Source organism: Lissotriton vulgaris, chromosome 1_1, assembly GCF_964263255.1.
Source record: "Lissotriton vulgaris chromosome 1_1, aLisVul1.2, whole genome shotgun sequence".
Classification (NCBI taxonomy): Eukaryota; Metazoa; Chordata; class Amphibia; order Caudata; family Salamandridae; genus Lissotriton; species Lissotriton vulgaris.
The window spans coordinates 702,064,208-702,082,580 of NC_141685.1; positions in this window are offsets into that span (position 1 = coordinate 702,064,208).

An 18,373-nucleotide genomic window follows, 5' to 3' on the forward strand; every position below is an offset into this window, starting at 1 on the left:
GTTCACAATGATTCATACAGCCACTCACACATTCACTGGCTCTTATGTTTAGTTATTTATATATGTCAACTCTCACATGGAGTGTGTTTTACATATGTACTTACTTTGACATGTAGCACTGAGATATCCATTCACTCACCAATATACTCATGCACACAGTCAACTGTCCATACAGCTGTTTCTACATGCACTTTTGAACCCATACACCTAGGGAATCAACTGCTCACACATCTATGCACAGAGTTATACAACTCCCAGCCACCCACACACATACTCAGTCTCCAATACAAATACTTGGGCAACCATTCAATAACCCATATAGTTACTGATATAGCTACTGATTTAAACATGCAGCAGTTTACAGAACAACATAAATAATGATTGCCAAATTAAGACACTTTAATCACTAACCCATACACTCAGTGAGACACATTTAATCATTCTCTCATACAGTCAGTCATGCACCTACTAAATCCTTCATCCAGACAGTTATACATCCACTCATTCTTCAATATGTAAGACATATTTTAACTTTACAGAAACATACAGTCACTGGGTGTTGTCATCAGTGATGTCATCAGTGATGTCATTTGAGATGTCATCAGTGATGTCATCAGTGATGTCACTGACCATGTCATGAATGATGTAATATGTGACATCATTAGCAGTGGATTGCGGGTCCGCGATATATAGTTAGTGCAACTAACTATATATGGAATTTCAATGGTTTTGTGCAAATAAAATAAGGTTTTTTAAATGCTAATCCCTAACTATATATGGTCTATGACCTATGGTTTTTTCAGTGAATTTTCAAGGTTTTGTAAATGCAAATTCCTAACTATATATGGTCTATAACCTATGTTTTTTTCTGTGAATATATATATATATATATATATATATATATATATATATATATATATATATATATATATATATATATATATATCTGTGTATATATACATCTATGTGTATATATATATATATATTATATATATATATAAAATATATGTATTTATTCTAAACACATCCCTCTAGTCCCTTTATGAGGCTAGAGGCAAAACTACATTCAGTAAACTTAATATCACACAGTAAATTAGCGCAATATACGTTAAGCCCTAGGGGTGTACCAAACCATTTATTAAGAAAGTGGTATAGGAAACCACAACTTGCATAGACAGAAAGGCTTACAGCCTTTAGAACCGCTGGGGCCAGCAGGAACCACCCAAGGTAGTGACACAGGGGAACCACAGGGAATGCATGCAGTGTGTGAACACAGCCTCGAATCACCATTAACTTCTATGGGGAAAGTCGCGGGTGGGTTTTTAAAGATAAAGGACACTTAGAAGAGAACTTGGAGCAAACCCCTTTAGAACTAGGGGGTTCTAGAGCCAAAACCCACAGGAGCAACGGAGTACTCAAGTTACCTCACCCAGGGAAGCCAGGTGCATAGGTGTCTTTTGGTGTCGAGTTTCGTCCTCGTTTTCAATGGCGAACTGCTGCAAAGTACCTTGTGTGATCCCAGCCTGGATTGAAGATGAGAAGAACCTGAAAGCAGAGGGGACAGAGTCTTGGTCACTTGCTAGTGATCAGGGGCACGATAGTCGAATGCCAACCAATGTCGGGTGATATCAGGTGAAGAAGGTGAAGCTTGACTCTTCGGCCACGAGGACCAAGAGGTGTCACTGACAACCAGGTTCTGGGTTTGCGCTGTACCTGGAAGGATGTCGAGTGCTGATGTGTCGGTTTCTGGATCGGACTCAACAATCCTTGGCAACAGCAACACACGCAGGAATCAAATAAATGCTTTGGTGCAGACCAGCAAAGGTCTGAGAGACTCACTATGTGGTGCAGAGTCAGGGCACATCTGGAGCAACCAGGTAAGCCCAAGAAAAAGTAGAGTTACCTTCGAGGGGACCTACCAGTCGATGGACCAGGGATTGCAAAGGAGCCACAAGCGGAAATGCAAGAAGCGGGTTCACGGAACACACGTGGAGTATAGGCCCACAATCTTTGTTGCAGATAATGCTCGGGGATTGGGCTACAAGTAACCCAATGCACAACTTCAGAAAAGCTCAGAAAGTTAATGCACTTAGCAAATGTGCACGGTGTCCAGGGCTTCCGTTTCCAAGTCACTTGTGAGGGCTGCGGGTCTCAGCTTTGCTGGGGACTCGGGTCGTCCTCTGAGAAATCTGGAAATACTCTATCTGTGTTGCAAATACTTTAGAGTCCATCAGGAGCTTCGGAAATGCAGACCAGCAAGATGCTTTGTTTGTGCCTGCTTGAGCAGGGGAGTCACTCCTTGACCCCAAGGGAGTTTCTTCTGTTCTCTAACCTTTAGTAGAGCGCCGAAGTTCCAGGATTCAGTTTCAGAATTTCGTCCAGGTGTAATCTAAAGTCCTGTTGCCATGGGTCCCTTACTTATACTTAGAACGGGGGTTGGACATACTCCGGGGACCCACCTATGGGAGGGTCTGGAAAGAGGCGTGGTTACACCCATTTCCTTTGTCCATTTTTGCACCCATGCAGGGACTGGTCGCCCCTGCAACCGGTTTGAACTGGGCTATGCACAGGGACACCAAGTGTGCCCCCAGTGCAGACTTTCAAAGCACTCAGGGAGTGCCCCCACCCAGCCCCAATACACTAAAGCCTGTCTGGGAGGTGGTTACACCTCCCTGTGACAGGAAAACTAATGTCAAGGCCTACCCGGCGGGAGTATTGTCCACCAGCAGGAGGTAAGACATGTGGCTGTGGCTGCAGCATCCATTACATGATGCCAGGGCTCTTTCAAACAATGACCGGGTTAGACCAGTGTGTACATGTCTCTCCCTCTAGAAGGGTGGAATTCTTCCCCCGCCGCCAGGACTGGCGGGGGGGGGGGTAGGATTCCAAAGTGTTTGACAACAAACACGACATGTTTCCACTCAGCCATTCCAAAGTTAGCATTTACCGTGAGGTTATAATGTACTTAAGAGTATATGGTCTGGCTGCATCAAAGAACAGCCTCAGAGAATAGGCTTTGAAAGCTTCAGAGGGGCCCAGCTCATGCATGGGCACCCTCTCACACAAAACCAAGCACTCTGCCTTCAGGATTGATAAGGCCTGTGTTAGACCTGGCACCATTGGCGTGGGTCTTCCTTCCATTTTTGCTGTTGCCTCATGTGTTTTTCTGGTGTTAGATGCTTTGGCCACTGTGCCACTGCTGTCCAGTGCCACAGTACGAGTGCTCCCTACTGTAAATTGATGTATTGATTAGTGGTTCTATGATTGGATATTTGGTTTACTTGTCAGACTATAGTACAGTGCACTGAGTGTGCTCAGGGCGTGTAAATCCAAATGCTGCTAGTGGGCTTGTAGCACTGGTTGTGCCACCCACAGAAGCAGCCTTGTAAAACGTGTCTAAGGTCTGCCTTTGCAGAACCTGCGTGCAGTCTGGTACTGTCATGCTGACTGGGCAAGTGCACCCACTTGGCAGTCCCTAAACCTTTCCTTAAATTCATATTAGTCACCCCTATGGTAGGCCCACAGGCAGGGTGCATTGTAAGTATGAGGCAAGATAAGCCCTGATGTGTGTGGAATGTCCAAATAGTGAATTACAGCCATTTTCGTTTTTCACTATTGCAAGGCTACCTGTTCTCCAGAGGCCAGAATGGGCTGCTGGATTGTTACATGTTTATAATCCTAGCAGACTCAGAGAACATGGTAGAAATTCGAGGTTAGTATGCCTGGACTCAGAATAATAAAATACATCTTTTAGTGAAGTTTATTTTAATATTCTGTGTTTGCAAATACCACCTTTAGAAAGGAGGTATTTGCTTGCCTAACCATTTGAGCCTGCCTCTGCGAGGTTGTGTATTCCTTGTCTGGGTTTGTGTGTGACAGGGCTGGGAAATTCCAGGAGACAGGCTGGGGCTGCCCGGTGGTGAATAGGGAGATCTGCATCTAGATGGGAGGAAGGAGGTGCACCTGGGACCTGAAAAGGGCTTGGTCTTCCCTATACAATGCTGGCTCCACATCCTGTGGTGCGTCTGATGTCTCTGCCCTGCACACTGAAAGAAGAGGAGGAAGAATGTCAACAAAGGGCTTCAGGACTGTACTTGCCTTCCACAATGCTGGCTCTACCTCCTGTGGGGCGTCTGATGTGCCTGCCCTGTGCTGTGAAAGGGAAGGAAAAGTCTGATAAACAGAGTGCTTCAGAACTGGCTCGAACTGGGCACAGGCCCCTCTCCCCTCATAGAACAAATTTAGGGGTATAAGTATTGGGACCCTGGTCCCATGAAATTAGATCACTTCTGGACTAACAAGACAAAACCTCTGCTGAGACGAAGGAACCTGAAGGAAATAAGGAGAGTCTATTCCCAAGCTGAAGTGCTGCTTGGGGATTGGCCTGCAGTGGTTGTCCGACTGCCAAAGAGAGGAGAAAGAACTTTGTGGACTTTTCTTTCAATTTGTACAAAGGTCTCCAAGGGCATGGAAGATAGCTTGCCCCCTGACCGAAGTCCCAGGACCAGTGGACTTCACCAGCCTTTGTGAATTGCTGCTGGAAACAAGTGGCTACAGAGGCAGGGAGCTGTGACCAACTCTCACGACCGGCCCGGTGTCCTCTAGGCACTGCATCAAGCAATGTCCGCCTCGAACAACGCAAGCTCTGCACTCACCGACTCCGTCCTTACGCCTTCACCGAGCAGTAGCCTGCACCGCGACTGGAAGGACACCGCGACGTGCAACGCCTCACTACACCGAATCGAACTGGTCTGAGCGACACGCTCACTGCTGCTGACTTCGATTCCTGTGACCGCACCAGGGTTGTGGTACACACAGTGAGCAACCCAATATACCCTTGGGGGCTTGGGTGAAAAGTAGTAGAATGGGTAGAGGATGCCTCCAAGGGAGTTTATTGAAAGAGATATTTTGATATTTAGAAATTAATTTTTAGTGTAGGATACTTAATAATCCTGGTTGAGTTTAGTTCAGATAATCATATATATAGGTTTCTAACTTAACAAACATATATACAATAAACATTTGACATTAGACAGAAAACAACAAGCAAGTGTATAGGCAAAATATTGGTTTTTATCTAAAAAATCACAAGGGGTTATAAAATACAAATATACATACAGGGATACAGGAAAAATATGCTGGATTGAAGTTGATTTCTCTGTAAAACCTGTAAACACCTATCCAAAACACAAATATTTTAAATTCCTATTGGATAAGGGTAATGGTCGACGTTTCGGTCTCTTATGGGTGACTCCTTGAGACCATCATCAGGACTGATCAATAGATATTTGTAAAGCCCTTGTTGTAACGGTCCACGGGGTGGTGGGCAAGGTACTGAATAAAAGATGATTGAACTATCTCCCGCAGTTCTATATACAGGGTGATTCGTAAACGTATCTCATTCAGGTCCACTGCTTAAAGAATATTGATGTCAAAAATGCCTCTGAGTCAGGCTAGTACCAGGCTTATTAATTACCTAATTGATGAAGCAGCACAACCCAAGTCCCTGTACCTTTATGCTGCTTATATAGACTTTAGCAATGCTTTTGATAATGTTGTTAAAGGCAGGCAAAGGGGAAAGCAAAGCAAATGGGTAATCCCCCATTTTTACTACTTACAGCATATCTTCAAACGTGACAAACGAAGGCTTAAAACAAGGCTGTGTTCTATCCCTACTGTTTTCCAATCTATAATGCTTCAGTTAGACCACTCCTGATTGGGCATCCAGAGGTCTCATAATACAGTGGCTGGCCTGTTACTGCAGTGATAATGCCATTATTATTATCCAAAATAAACCAAAATTATGATTTTTGGAAGGAAATTGATCTAACATGATGCACTGCATATTGAAGGAGCTGTCTTAGATAGAGTGAAAAGCTTCAAATACCTAGGTGTACACCTAAATGAAAGGGGTAACAAAGGGGCCCATGAAACTGCTATGAAGACAACTGTTAAACATCTGATGTGTACAATACGTTGAATAAAAAAGAAATTGGCTGGAAGAGCTTTACTGCCAGACGTTAGGCACAAATTGCATGTTCAAAGACCAACTATTCGACTTGTTGGACAAAGTGTTACCACTGCTTATTTGCCATACCAGACTGCACTAATCAAACTTAAATCAGGCTGGACTTGAATGTGTTACAACAGGATCAGGTGCTGCATGCAAGATATGTATTATATTACCTAGAATTAAAACCAGCTTAATAAAACAACTCCTCTGGAACAAAATTCAGGAGTTAAACTCAGCGTGGGGATCTTTTGCAACTGACTCTGTTAGAAAAATGAAGGTAGATGACCTCATGAAATACCCCTACCTAGCAACGTGATAACAAGACTGTTAATAAAGAATGCAAAAAGTCATTTGAGCAAGATCTGAGGGACTTGAAGCCCAAGTCCCATGTTAGCTGGCCGGTAGACCTATTCACCCCGGAAGTCCTGCCGGATTACCTGAGGCTTCTTCTCCATAATATGGCAAAGTATAACCTTATGAGACTTAGGTTTGACCTAATTTCATTAAAATGCAATTGGTACAGTCACATGAATGGAGGAGCCAGTAAACTGTGTAGATTGTGTGGCCAAACTGACAAATCACTAATCTATGTGATATGGATTTGTGATAGATCAAATTCCCAGAGGATGTACTGGCTGTGCCCAATGTTTCAAGCTCTAAATATCAGATGCTTTATGGATGACATCCTCTGTTGTCTAAAAGTGGAATTGTACCAAATATCAGGGTGTTACTTTGAATGTATGAAGACGGTAGCAGAAGCACAGAAAAAAGTAGCAAATATAGATGCTAAAAGAGGACGCCTTCCTCCCAACAGGGAACTGAGACAACCACACCTGTGTGATCCAGTTTTTACTGACGACCAATCTTCATGCTTTAGGATTCCCATGTTTCCCATTTTGTCATGTTGTTACAGATACCCCCAAGAACCCTACATAATTATTTAACTTAACTCGATCAACCTAGGGGGTAATTTTACACCATACTTAAAACAGGTTTATGCAAATTTAACACTGCTTAACACTCCTATGGATGCCAGCAAGGGACTTAAAAAATTAGGACAATTTGCAATTTAACCATACGTGCTGCAGTGATTATCTTATAAAGGCTTTTAATGAAACCCATATGAAATAAGGGAGTGTTTTCAGAATTTGTTAACTACATTTAGGCACTTAGGGTCCGATTGAGGTAATCCCAGATTACCGATTCTTAAATACCGAATCATACCGATTTGGTATTTAAGAACAGGCAAATGGGATGTAGGTATTTTTACAGAAAAAATTACCGAATCGGTAAATTCGGAATAGGAATGAATGCCAATTACCGAATCGGTATTTACCGATTCGGTAAAAGGGGGAAACATTGAAGGGTGGCAGGGTGTCACTTTGACACCCTGTTGCACCCCTCAATTGTGTATGGGTGCACATGTTGCATACATACATGCCCTAAGGGCATGTATGTCTGCAACATGGCACTGTTAGAAAAGCAAAAAAAGGCTTTTTCCAAGGTTTTCATTATTTACCACCAACTTGTAGTTGGTGGTAAATAACGAATCCTAAAAGGGGGAAAACTCATTTGAGTGCTCCCTACATAGCAAAATTGGTAATTTACCGATTCAGTATTTTAAGGAATCAGTATTTTTACTGATTCCTCAACATACCTATTTCGGTAAATTACCGATTCAGTAAATTTCCATCTACATCTCATTTTCCAAATACCGGTCGGTAACAGCCGAAATTACCGAATTTTGGCCGTTACCGACCGGTATTTGCCTACCTACATCTGACCCTTAGACAGCTGTGTGTGATAGCAGGATCTTAACACCTTATCTCACGGAATGATGTAAGATTACTGTGTACTGGGACTTTCTTGTCACCATCAATGCCATCCGGAATTTTAATTCATGAAGTGAAATACACAATCTAACTCCATGCATCTAGGCAATTGTTCTTTAGGAATTTACAATAAACTTTTTCATTTTGAAGGGGTATCATGATTTTCAACTTATGTGATGATTTTAATTAATCAGACAAAAAATAAACTTGACTGTACTTTCTCGCCTGTTTCTTTGAAACACATGATAGCAAAGTAGACTTTTTCAACATCAACAGGGTCAGGAAAATAAAGCAACTGGAGACAGGGAAACACAGTAAGGCTAATATCTTGTTTAATCAAAGAAAGGAAAATGAGAGTGAATGAGTCATATTTCTTTCTTTATGACAGAGCCAGCTCAATGTAACTTTATACAATGGAGCAGCAAGAAAGAGTGGTCAAAGGTATTCGGCTTGAGTTTTGTTGTTTAGGAATTTCACAAAAATATTGTTTCTTCTTCCTTTTTTTTTACCTCCAGGGTTATGTGCTTATGCAGGATTTAGAAGCATATCTTACGTTTGATCTGTTTATCCAATAAACTTTGCACCCCGGACCGAGATTTGTAATATGGAGCTGCTCAACGTTCACAGGCTTATGCATTGATTCATGGGTCAGAGACATTCCCGCATCTACACACAGAGAAAATAGCGGAAGATCTGGATACACTCCCTCAGGTTATTTTTAGGATGCCATCTTGGAGACATACCCAATTGGATTCTCTGAATGCTACAGTGCATGCCTGGTGCAATCTGTTGCATAGGCAGGCTGGCATGTTGTGGAATCGCCTTCAATACTCTTAGAATGGTGTTCTTGACTCCTGGTAGGCAAGGAAACGGTGATGGAGACCTTTCAAGGAGGGGGAATTTTGTAAATGGGAGCAAGTGGCAACTGAGGGGCAGTCCTAGACACCCTTGGTTCGCCAACAACAATTCCGTGTACGGCAAGCGCTAAGGACGATATTAGGGGGGTTAATCTGCAGGAACCACCTGAGATGCTTGCTCTCGCCTACATAATTGAAGCTGAATCTCCCGCAAATCTAGTATCTAGGATCTATGACATCATGGAAGAAACTAGGAGATCCTTGAATTTGAAGGTGCGGCAGGAATACAGCGAGATTTGGGATGCATAATTGGTGACAAAGAATGCCAATACTGCTGTGAAGTCGCTAACAAAATATCACTCAATGGTAGCCATTGCCTTGTACATTTTAAATATATCAATATAATTTATTACACCCCAGAACGGTTAAATTGATATGGTCTACTGGACTCTACGTCTTGTGGTTGCTTCAATGTGCCCATACCCAATTTTATGCATATTGCCTGGAGTTGTCCAGGAATACCAACATTCTGGGGGACCGTTTTTCACACTGTGAACGAGATAACAGGACCTGCCCTTCTCCCGGACCCTTTCCTCGCCCTGCTGGGATATGATAAGGCTATCAATTCAATTTCAAATCTTTATTTCGATCATAAAAGATCATAAAAGATATACAAAGATAAATGATCATTAAAATACATGTAAAACACAATAGGAGCAGTATACAAATATACTATATAAAGTACAGTTCTTAAAAAAATAGCTTGTGCCGAATACAAGAGAGGTAGAAGAGGGGTTTCACAAAATTGTGATGTCCTTGATTATTCGTGCACGTACGCGTCACATTGCGGTCAGAAATGTTGCCATGGCAAACACTGTTGGCGAAGATAGATCCGTGTTTAGGACTCTATAGGCCGGAGCGTATGTTCTGAAGCCCAAGTTTTTTAGATGAGGAACCAGCCAATGTCTCCTAATTCTGGTATAGGATCCACAGAACAGAACCACATGCAAGTCGCTCTCCAGTTTATATGCGCAAGCCGGGCACGCCCCTGTCTCTGATCCACCAGCCCAGGCCTTTGTAAAGGACCTTAGGGGAAGAGACCCATACCTCCATTGCAGGAAGATCTTCTGTGTGAACACACAGGCCCTCAGATACCACGCTCCGGTCCCAGCACATCCTTCCAGCTGGGACCGACGGTTGCTGGCGTGCTCGGCTCACCGCCATTAACCCCCCGACGGTGCGCCCGAGCATGTCGGAATTTGAGTGCCGTTAATGCCGGGACGGGAGAGCTTATAACCGGACAATGCTCTGACAAATAAAGAGGACTTTTCTCGAGCCCTTAAATAACTTTTTGCCTGACAATCGTTAACATTAAAGATCCATTCACAACACGTGGGCTTAGTAAAGAACTCGTGAACACTTCACTACAGGCACAATGAGGAATAAGTCTAACCGACCCACGCACTCTGCTCAAGCTACTTCTTTAAATAAGATTACTACTCCGAGGTCGAAGGGAAACTAAGATAGCTTAACATGCCAGGCTAACAGAGGGAATCACAAAAGGAACCCCCATGAACATGGGACTACTAAGTCCTAAATATTACTCGTGCAAATTTAACCAGAACTAATACTAGGGTTACTATGGGATGCAGTAGGACTGGAGTCATAACCAACCCACCTAACAATAACAATAAAAATCTTTTACCCCCTAATCTTTGACACTATGAGGCGGCTGTGTGATAAGATGACTACTGGGAATGTCTCATACATTTTACTGTCGCGCTTGTTCCTCCCTAACAGCCTTAAACCCCTATGGTTCTTTCCCCTTGAAGTAAAACCTACCGGGTACTGTTGACACCTAGACACTTTGACTATTAGGTGAGTAAACATGTTGCCCTATACATAGGTTTAGATGGAAGTTTCTGTTCAAATGCTGCTGTTTTTAAATGTCACCTTCTGTTTTTAGCTAATAGCACGGTGCAAAGTAACCATGTGATATATAGACAACTACATACTGGTCACCTGTATTCACTGGTATGTCACTAATTTTATGTCATTGCACCTTTCACAGCACCGCGTGCTCACGGTCACCACAAGGCGTTTGTTGTAACATAACCATGGTAATGTTCTCTTTTGTCTCCATAGGCAAGAGTTGTCCAATACAGGTAGTACAACCTTTTAAACTGACACTTATCTAGGTCAAGTTTTTGTAGGATAGATGTTAACCACTAGGTCCTGAAGAATCGCAGCCAAAGGGCAAAGCGAGAAACATGTTGACCTCACGATAAAATCTGTAGTGCTGGATCGACACATGGAATCCTAAATTCCAGCGATCATAGGCTACCCACTGTTTTTAACTGTGACAGGGGACCACCAGAATAAATTGATCTCAGGTACCTCATGTCACATTTTAACTCACGTACCTACACTATCCGTTTCTTTCTGGCCCCTCACCCGCACTTCACCCGAGGCAGTTGGTAAAAAGATCTCCGTTAAAGAGCCCCTCTTTGAGGTGAGCCCGTTGGGCATTGCACCGCCTGCCCGACGAGGAGCAACCTCCAATGATGAAGCATGACACTCGAAAGGGTGTGTGAGGCCATTAATACCAACATATTGGTTACCCAGGGTAGCACTCCACTGAGCACTACCTCTTCTTTTGTGACTGTATCTCTACCTCCTATTACTCTCTATCTGTTAGGAACAGCAGAGTCTGTCTTTGCCTTACATTGTCCCTTTGGTCCCCGACTGCGGCTGTACCTACCATTCAGAGGTCCCTGAATGGTAAACTGAGCCCTAGGATCCCGACGTGATCCGCCCTCCCCCCCTTTATTTGCAACATATTCTGCACGGTTCTTCCGTGGGGACTACTCTCTTAGGTGGGTAAGATTTGTTCCATACCCCATTATATCCAGTTCCTGGCTACTATCCCAGGAACTAGGTGGATACTTTCTTTCTTCTACAAGTATCAACAATCATCTCCTCTCTCACCTCCCCTTTCATCTCCCCACTGGTACCTTACCGCTTCAGCATGGAGGGGCCGGGGATGATGACGCAGCAGCCATCTTCAGACTTCCGTCCATCCTGGGCATTGATGTAGACACCTCCACAGCAAACAACTCCGCAGACTGGAAAGCACTCGCCGACATGAAGAGAGAGAGGGTGAGAATCACCCTGCATGGAGCTCTCATGGCAGAGTATTTTAAAGCCAAAATAGCACCCAACGGCCTGATCGTGAAGAACTTCCCTAGAATTTTCTGGGAAGACGGCCAATTTAAGATCGAATGGTCGCAAATTTCGTGGAAGTGCACACATGACCTCCTCATCCTCTTGGTGAACACGGCCAAGCGTTTGGCCGACGAACTTCTCAGCAAAATCCAGGCAGCAGAGAGTGCCCTTAAAAATACAGGGCAAAACCCCGGCTTCAAGACCAGACTGGCAGAGCTTAATAAAGAAATCTCTGAACACAAAGACTACTTAATGAAACAAAAAGTTGCCAAGTTGCAGAAGGACATTGATTGCTTCTCCAAAGAGAAGGTCTATCCCTATCTTAAGGACGATTACATCCCCCCAGGCTGAGGAACAGGATATCTCTCTGACTCTAGCACCACCTCCAGTAGACGAGGCTCTAACAGTGAAAGCAATTCGAGTGGTGATGAGTGGCAACCTGGACCCCGCAAGGGGAACAGAGGTCCTAGACGTGGACAGCCCCTTTGCCCACATCCCCCATATCAGGGGCCGCAAATGTGGCAATATCCATATTTCCAACACCCTATGACACCATTTGTACCCCAATACCCCCTCCATTTTGCCCCACATGGCATCAACCAGCAACCTTTTTTAGACAGAGGTTGGGGCAGAGGGCGCGGGTGCATGCGAGGAAACGCTCCAGAAAAGAGGGTGCAATGGGAGGATGCACAGGCCCAAGGGATGGAAACCAGGAGCAAGACAGGACGCAAGTGAGTTTGGTAGTGAATCTTTCATCACGCCAACTTACAGCACCTGAGGAAAAAGTCCTACAGAAAGGGCTGGGCTTTGTCCCAACTCCCAAAGTAGACAATTTCGAACTTAATTGTGAAATTCATAAATTTTTCAGAAAGATCAGATTGAGATCGTTCTTCGACGGCAGACCAATTGAAACGCCTACTGACTCAGGTCTCCACAACCCATCTACCTTCACGCCACACAGCGGGATGGTTTCAAATGAAATCCTGACTTTTGAGCAGGCAGTACTTAAGGACATTGGAACATTAAGACCTACCCAGAAACACCAGAACCTGTCCAAAACAGAAAAGCAGCTACTAAACTCCCTGGCCAATGATGGAACCATCACCATCAAAAAGGCAGACAAGGGTGGGGCTACAGTGATAATGGACACCACGGACTACGAAACGGAGTGTCTAAGACAACTAGGAGATAGACGATACTACACTCCAATTCCTTCAAACCAAACTGAACGACTCAAAACCAAAATCACTGGAATTGTTGAGTCCGCAGAATGCCAGGAATGGATCTCAAAGAAAGAGGCTGAGTTCCTTGTGAAAAAAGATACGAGAGTGCCCTACTTCTACACTCTGCCTAAAATTCACAAGGGTACCACCCCAGTGCCTGGACGCCCTATAGTTCCAGGCATAAACTCTGTGCTAGAGCCCCTCTCGCAATTTTGCGATCACTTCCTACAACCACTGGTGAAGAGAATCCCGTCCTATATCCAAGATACTAAGGATGTTCTCTATCTCCTTGAAAATCTGCCAGACACTGTCCAAATTGACTTCTTGATCACCCTTGATGTGGAGGCCCTCTACACCAACATCCCACAGAGGGCCACACTCGGGGTGATTGAGGAAATACTCAACAATGAGGAATGGACCTCGCCCACACCACCCTCCTTCATTATGGAGTGCGCCAACCTTGCCCTGACAGAAAATTTCTTTGAATTTAAAGGGCAACACTACCACCAGACCCAGGGAACTTCTATGGCAGTACTTTTGCCCCCTCGGTGGCTGCCTCTACATGGCTGACTTCGAGGATAAGCATATCAATGGCCCTATGAACCCCTACCATTCCAACATCCAACTCTAGAGGCGGTTCATAGATGACATCCTCATACTCTGGAAAGGGACTGAGGACCTCTACCTTGAGTTCTTCAATTGACTGAATGCCTTGAACAACTACCTCACCTTCACCATCACAGCCTCTAACTCTAGGATAGCATTCCTGGACCTGACGATCAGACTAGAGGGGGGTAGAATTGATACTACTATGTATCGTAAACCTACGGACTGAAACAGCCTGCTCCTATTCACGAGCCACCACCCCAGAGCCCTTAGGCTAAACCTTCCCTTTGGGCAATTCTTGCGAGTGAGGTGCAACTGCACCCATCTCAGAGATGATAAAAACGAGTCCAAAATCCTATCTCGCAACCTGAGAGAGCGAGGTTACCCAGCTAGAGAGGTCTACAAAGCACAAAAACGAGCACAGAATAACCATAGAGAGGCCCTCTTGGAGATCAATACTCCTACCCCACAAGACAAGGATCTGCTGACCTGTGTTACAACCTTCTCGCCAGCCTCTACAGATATCAAGAAGATAATAAAGAGACACTGGCAGATCCTTAACACAGGAGACCTTAACCTTGCAACCCCCAGGTTTGCCTTCAAAAGGTCCAAAAATGTTAAAGACATCTTGGTTCACACCAGGCCTAGACAAGCAGATACCCACAGACAAAACACACTCTGGCAACTCCCACCAGTGAAAGGTCACTATCCCTGTGGGTCTTGTAGTGTTTGCCCTTTCAGCAGTATCACCAAATCTATCCAACTAACAGAGACGTTTCTGTGGGAACTACGATGCCACACTAACGGCAACACCCCCAATTGCATCTACTTACTTAGATGCCCCTGTGACCTCCAGTTCGTGGGCATGACCACGCGCCCTGTTAAGATGCGCATCGCGGAACACAGAAGCAACTTCCGCTGCAAAAAAAACAATACTAAAATGTGCAAGCACTTTGTAGACCTCAATCATACTGCTGACTCACTGAGATGGCTTATCTTAGAGACACCAAGTGACAAATCTAAACAGAACCTGTTCCAGAAGGAACAGATGTGGATTCACAGGCTTTCCTCTGACAGGCGGGGTCTTATTGAGGACATTCCGTGGAGTACACTGTAAAAAACGACTACACTAGTTTACTACGTGAACATAACGCTACCCTCAATGCCCTATATCCTTGGCTGTTTATGGTATTAGACACACAATGCATTGACCTGACATTTATTTGTCATTCCTGTGTACTATTACATCCAACCCAGGGTCTTTCCATAAATCCTTTCTCCTTGTTACTGCACCTCTGCTTATCGACACTGGGACCCTTCCAAGATGGCCCCCGCGATAACTCCAACCAACCCCTGGCCTATAATGAGAACTGACCACGTCCCCTATAATATAATTGGTATCAGACATACGATACCTTGAACATTTAATAGGTTGTTACTCATTTGTATAGCTTTATTCAACCTAGGATCTACCCTTATACTAATCCTCCTTGTTACTGCACCTTGCTTATTTAATTTGGGTCCCTTCTAAGATGGCCTCCGCGGTAACTCCCATTCACACATGACCTAACAGGAGCCCTGACCGCGCCCCCAACAAATCTCTAATCAAGGCGCCTGCCCGATGTCTCAGCACTATCCGGAACCCGGTAGGTCGGGTAGGCAGACAGTGCTGACCAAGGCAGCAGGAAGTAAGTGACTTGTCCCATTAGCTGTTCTTAACCCCGCGCAGATGCGTTAATCTTAATCGCGCTTAGCTCCCTAGCGTCGCAATATCTTGCCCTGGAGCTGTTTTACATCTGTAACCATGCGCTTATGCCTTGCGCGTGAATCCTTAACCTTGTTCCCCTCCCAGGCCCTCAGATACCGCGCTCCGGTCCCAGCACATCCTTCCAGCTGGGACCGACGGTTGCTGGCGTGCTCGGCTCACCGCCATTAACCCCCCGAAGGTGCGCCCGAGCATGTCGGAATTTGAGCGCCGTTAATGCCGGGACGGGAGAGCTTATAACCGGACAATGCTCTGACAAATAAAGAGGACTTTTCTCGAGCCCTTAAATAACTTTTTGCCTGACAATCGTTTACATTAAAGATCCATTCACAACACGTGGGCATAGTAAAGAACTCGTGAACACTTCACTACAGGCACAATGAGGAATAAGTCTAACCGACCCACGTACTCTGCTCAAGCTACTTCTTTAAATAAGATTACTACTCAGAGGTCGAAGGGAAACTAAGATAGCTTAACACGCCAGGCTAACAGAGGGAATCACAAAAGGAACCCCCATGAACATGGGACTACTAAGTCCTAAATACTACTCGTGCAAATTTAACCAGAACTAATACTAGGGTTACTATGGGATGCAGTAGGACTGGAGTCATAACCAACTCACCTAACAATAACAATAAAAATCTTTTACCCCCTAATCTTTGACACTATGAGGCGGCTGTGTGATAAGATGACTACTGGGAATGTCTCATACATTTTACTGTCGCGCTTGTTCCTCCCTAACAGCCTTAAACCCCTATGGTTCTTTCCCCTTGAAGTAAAACCTACTGGGTACTGTTGACAGCTAGACACTTTGACTATTAGGTGAGTAAACATGTTGCCCTATACATAGGTTTAGATGGAAGTTTCTGTTCAAATGCTGCTGTTTTTAAATGTCACCTTCTGTTTTTAGCTAATAGCACGGTGCAAAGTAACCATGTGATATATAGACAACTACATACTGGTCACCTGTATTCACTGGTATGTCACTAATTTTATGTCATTGCACCTTTCACAGCACCGCGTGCTCACGGTCACCACAAGGCGTTTGTTGTAACATAACCATGGTAATGTTCTCTTTTGTCTCCATAGGCAAGAGTTGTCCAATACAGGTAGTACAACCTTTTAAACGGACACTTATCTAGGTCAAGTTTTTGTAGGATAGATGTTAACCACTAGGTCCTGAAGAATCGCAGCCAAAGGGCAAAGCGAGAAACATGTTGACCTCACGATAAAATCTGTAGTCCTGGATCGACACATGGAATCCTAAATTCCAGCGATCATAGGCTACCCACTGTTTTTAACTGTGACAGGGGACCACCAGAATAAATTGATCTCAGGTACCTCATGTCACATTTTAACTCACGTACCTACACTATCCGTTTCTTTCTGGCCCCTCACCCGCACTTCACCCGAGGCAGTTGGTAAAAAGATCTCCGTTAAAGAGCCCCTCTTTGAGGTGAGCCCGTTGGGCATTGCACCGCCTGCCCGACGAGGAGCAACCACCAATGATGAAACATGACACTCGCAAGGGTGTGTGAGGCCATTAATACCAACATATTGGTTACCCAGGGTAGCACTCCACTGAGCACTACCTCTTCTTTTGTGACCGTATCTCTACCTCCTATTACTCTCTATCCGTTAGGAACAGCCGAGTCTGTCTTTGCCTAACACCGGTGTCATGCCATCCAAAACACATTCATGACTGTAGGAGTCTTTGATTTTAACGAAGAGATCAGTTAGGGACCCTTCCCGGATGGTGTCCAGTGTTTTTTGAAGCATGAAGTTGTAAAACAAAGTGGACAATGATTTTCTGGAGATCCTTGCGGACGCACTTTCCGGATCCGACCATAAGTCAGGCACTCCAACAGTCACACACATTCTCTTTATGTACTTTAGTCAAGGAATTTTTGTTGCATTAGGTAACAAAAGAAATTCCTGAAGCTCCGCTCTATAATTGACACGGTCCTGGCTACTCCACAGGCGACGCCAGTAGGTCAGGGGTTTGAGGCCCAGTTCTTCAGTAATAGGTCTCAGAGCCAGGTCTAGTCTTAATGGGAGAAGTGGAGTACTTGGGGGGAGGGCAACCAGCTGTCTAATGAATTTATTTTCTATGGTTTGAATAATGTGTGTCGAGGTGTGACCCCACAGCTCGCTACCATAGACGATCCCCCCCCCAGCCTGGGCTTTGAAAATATGTATAGCAGGTGCTAATGGGCGAAGTGGAGATTTCCTAGCAATTCTCCTGATTCTCGTGATGCCTCCCGCCCTCTGCGCTAATTTAGTGCTAGCCAGCTCGGCCATTACCTCCCACAGTTTTGCCCTGGGGACCAAATCGGATGCGGCGCGCAGGTCCACGAAGACCGCGTACAAAGTGCCGCCCTCGATCACTGCTGTCTTCCAATAAATGATAGTTAATCGAAATATTTGGTCAACTGTGGAGACTCCTCTTCTGAATCCTGCTTGTAGTGGACTAAGGGTGTCTGTCTCATGAACGTTTTTCACACTGTGAATGAGATAACAGGACTTGCCCTTTCCCGGACCCTTTCCTCGCCCTGCTGGGATATGATAAGGCTATCGATAAAGAGGTCCGACTCCTAGCGGCGATGGGGTTGTTGCTTTCTAAAAGGTGGGTAGCGATGCGTTGGGATAGAGGACTGATTCCCACAACAGAGGAATGGATTAGAAACATGATTCATTGCAATATACAGTCTGATGTTTACAATGAGCTCATATCCTCCAAGTCCAGACCAAGAGCTCCAGCATTATCTGGTGCGCAAGAAAACTGCAGAGCCGGAGGGGGCGAGTAATGGGGAAGGGCCACAGGCCCAAGTGAGGATGGGGGACGGGCACGC